Source organism: Oncorhynchus gorbuscha, linkage group LG07 (genome assembly GCF_021184085.1).
Source record: "Oncorhynchus gorbuscha isolate QuinsamMale2020 ecotype Even-year linkage group LG07, OgorEven_v1.0, whole genome shotgun sequence".
Lineage (NCBI taxonomy): Eukaryota > Metazoa > Chordata > Actinopteri > Salmoniformes > Salmonidae > Oncorhynchus > Oncorhynchus gorbuscha.
The window spans coordinates 45,522,156-45,526,160 of record NC_060179.1 but is presented as its reverse complement, the minus strand read 5'-3'; the positions used below and the strand labels follow the sequence as shown (position 1 = coordinate 45,526,160).

At 38.1% G+C, this 4,005-nt stretch overlaps 1 non-coding gene across 1 annotated transcript; it reads left to right on the top strand.

Annotated features, from left to right (window-relative positions):
* The first annotated feature begins 255 nt into the window (after positions 1 to 255).
* On the top strand, positions 256 to 371 carry LOC124040511. Its single transcript, XR_006839744.1, has one exon. It is a non-coding gene; the product is annotated as a U5 spliceosomal RNA (small nuclear RNA).
* Positions 372 to 4,005: the final 3,634 nt, after the last annotated feature.

The window sequence follows — 4,005 nt, the reverse complement described above, 5'->3', positions numbered from 1 at the left end:
CTAGTGCAAATTCAACTGCGCATGCATATGATGTTACCCATCATGCACTTGACGTGAAATAATGTTATTTCTTTACTATCATATTTTAAAACAGGAATATATTTACACCATCCTAATACCCTGCAATACATGGTTATGACTGGACACGTTGAACAGGGCACGAGATTTGGTTCGGGGTGCCGATATTAATATTATCACTATGGGGAATGTCATGTCCGTGAATCCCTATCCAGTTTGACTTTTTCTAAAGGTAGTACACTCTGGTTTCTCTTCAGATCGCATAAATCTTTCGCCTTTTACTAAAGATTTCCGTGGAGAGGAACATTATGAGTATTAACTAATTTTTTGATGCCCTGTTTTACGGCGGGGCTTCCTTACATTGTGAAAGAAAACTATTGACGTTCTATTTGTTCTAGGTGGTGTCGTTTCCAGATTTGTCTAGATGATTTACGCTTAATTTGCATCCCAAGTAGTGATGGGTATTCTGTTTTTTTTCATTGTACCGGTTTGTTCAGCTCAGCTCACCAAAAAGAGCCGGCTCTTTTGGCTCCCAAACGGCTCTTTTGAAAAATATATGTTTTGTATTTTTTCAAGTCAAACAGTTTTCGATAGTTTGAATATCATTGGTGTTAAAACAATTCTAATTAAATTATTAAGTGAAATCATACTCTAACTTAACCATAATGTATTTTAAAAATGCATTGGTTTGTTATGAAAAATAATACTATTAAACATTTGCCTTTAAAGTATAACTTTTTAATGTATATAGACAAAGTGCATATAAATCTAACCATTCAAAAGGGATTACAATCTGAACAACAAAATAGAATATTGCACCATATCAAAGAAAAATAAATAACAATTTGCAAATCTGCAGCATCCCACAAATTTAAATAAATGTAAGAAAGAAGGATGCTATTACACATGTGTATTTAAAGTATAACTTTTTAATGTATATAAACAAAGTGCATATACATATAACATTTCAAAATGAATATAATCTGAGCAACATAATAATAGAATATTGCTCCATACTTTTTAAACCTGGGGTCAAGTGCCGCGGTTTCTGATAGCACGTGATTATATTCCATTCTGTGGAACTTTCTGTTCATTGATGAAGATAGGGTGTCCATCAACTCTGTCACATGTCCTGTGGTTACATTTGCTTCTCTCTGGCGACTGGCTGTGATTCGCTGCAGACCCTTACACAGGAGTATCATTTTTGAGGATGTCACATAGTTCAGGTTCATGCTTTGTCTACTGATACTCCATTCTCATCTGACATGTAACCGACATGTAAGAAGTGGTTACCCTTGATGTCCAGCAGTCAGTGGTAAGGCAAACTACAGTAGCTTTGTGGACTCTTTCGCGCACTGAAGCCTGTGTGCTCTCGTACAGTTGTGGAATAAGTGATTTTGAAAGGGTTTTCCTGTTTGGAATTGTGTACATTGGATTTAGACTATTGCTATAATTTCTAAAACCGTCGTCCTCCATGAACGAAAATGGCTGGAAATCAGTGGCAATCATTTTAGCCGATGCAATATCAATTTGGCCTTGTTTTGCTACAGACATAGACTTTGGCATAAACTGGTCCATAGAAGACTGCGTTGTTGTGGGTCACGGAGTAGGCCTACTTGACTGAGTGGATACATCTCTACGTGTGGAGATGCTGGCTCCACCACTATCACTAGCAGGCCTACTTGACTGGATGGATATATCTCCACGTGTGGAGGTGCTGGCTCCACCACTATCCACCACTATCACTAGCAGGCCGACTTGACTGAGTGGATAAATCTCCACGTGTGGAGGTGCTGGCTCCACCACTATCACTAGCAGGCCTACTTGACTGAGTGGATACATCTCTATGTGTGGAGGTGCTGGCTCCACCACTATCACTAGTAGACCTACTTGATGGTAAGATGCTATTCAGTATATTATATTTGTCCTCTTTTCTGTTATAACATATGAAAAGTTATTATTATTTCTGTGCTTGCAGCATGCAGAGCACACTGTCGTTATTGATAAAAGTTATTATTTCTGTGCTTGCAGCATGCAGAGCACACTGTCGTTATTGATAAAAGTTATTATTTCTGTGCTTGCAGCATGCAGAGCACACTATCGTTATTGATAAAAGTTATTATTTCTGTGCTTGCAGCATGCAGAGCACACTATCGTTATTGATAAAAGTTATTATTTCTGTGCTTGCAGCATGCAGAGCACACTGGCGTTATTGATAAAAGTTATTATTTCTGTGCTTGCAGCATGCAGAGCACACTATCGTTATTGATAAAAGTTATTATTTCTGTGCTTGCAGCATGCAGAGCACACTATCGTTATTGATAAAAGTTATTATTTCTGTGCTTGCAGCATGCAGAGCACACTGGCGTTATTGATAAAAGGTATTATTATTTCTGTGCTTGCAGCATGCAGAGCACACTATCATTATTGATAAAAGTTATTATTATTTCTTTGCTTGCAGCATGCAGAGCACACTTTCGTTATTGCTCATACTTTTTATTGTTTAGTATTCTTGACACTTTTGGGGACCAATTTCTTACAGTTTTTACTCTACATACACAATTCATACATCAAACACCTGCAGAGCTGGATACTGATGTGACATGCTGTGACTTCTTGGGGGAGGGGATGTCTTCTACATCCTGAAATAGGTCTGAAGAAGAGAGGTTGAAACATGAAAAAGGGAAGAAAAAACAAAACACACTACAAGTCACAGCATGTCACTTCAGCATCCTGTACACACATCCCTAGAGGTTCCCTTACATTACTTAATGACCACAATCTGTTTTCTTTCTAGACGATACTGAAAGCAAAATGTAAGTAAGTCATACATTCTTATTCCACTCCCTATGCACCCTCTTGTACTAGAAATATATAAAACATAAACATCTAATTTGCTTATCACATCTGTGTGTGTTATCTTGCCAAGTTCTTTTGAGACCCATGTGTACACTCGCAGTGATGGTGCAACACAATGTTTTACATTAAAAATGTTGTCTAAACATACTATTAAACTGTTGTTTTACTGTCTTCTGTTACCAGCACAAGAGAATGTTTCAATCATTGACTTTAGCATTGAAAACGAAGAGCCAACTTCAGATCAGCCAGCAGAGATACTCCTGATGTCCCAACAACTGTATGTGACAATACTGATCAGTATGATCCATCTGAATCTTTTGAGGAAGTGTTGCCTAAATTTCATGGATTGGCCCTATGATGATAACTTTATCTTTAGTGAGGTATTTGAAAAGGTGTCTAGTGAGGAGGGTGCACAGACAAAATCTAATGACACAACAAAAATAGGCAAACCAGTATATGACAATGCATCCATAACTGTTGGAGAATGCCTTTTGGTAATCATGGCTTACGCAAACGGTCATAAAGTAACTGTTAAGGCCCTTAGTGATTTGCTTAAATGAACACCATTGCTTTGTGCAGATAGTCTCAACACAGACTGCTTGAGCAGTGTACAGAAGTTCAGATCCCCACTCTGCATCTTCCCCTATTGTGATGCATAAGCATTGCAGCAAATGTTTTGCGTCAGTAGAGAGTGAACAATTGCAATGTCTGACCTGCGGGACCAGCATCTCAGAAACATGATCAGAATCATCCTTCATGGAGGTTCAAATTGATGCTCAAATAAGATCATTGTTTCTCAAGCCTGGTTTTCAGGAAAAGCTTAACTTGAGATTTTGTAGGAAGAAGAACGATCCTAATAACATAGAAGCTATATATGATACAGAAGTTTACAGACAGCATACAGATGAGGATGGTGCTCTTTAAAGCAGTAAATTGCCGTGTGCTGCATAGGCCCCCCATTGTGACTCGCTTGTGGGCGTGCTGGCAGCATATTAAGGCAGCATGTTCGAAATTGCATCAAGAATTCAGCATAGCAAGTTTGTATGAATGTCTGGTTATTAAATGGGTAAATAGTTTAATAGTAATATGCTTTAAAACGCTCTGTTGACAGACAAACTTTGCTGCCCT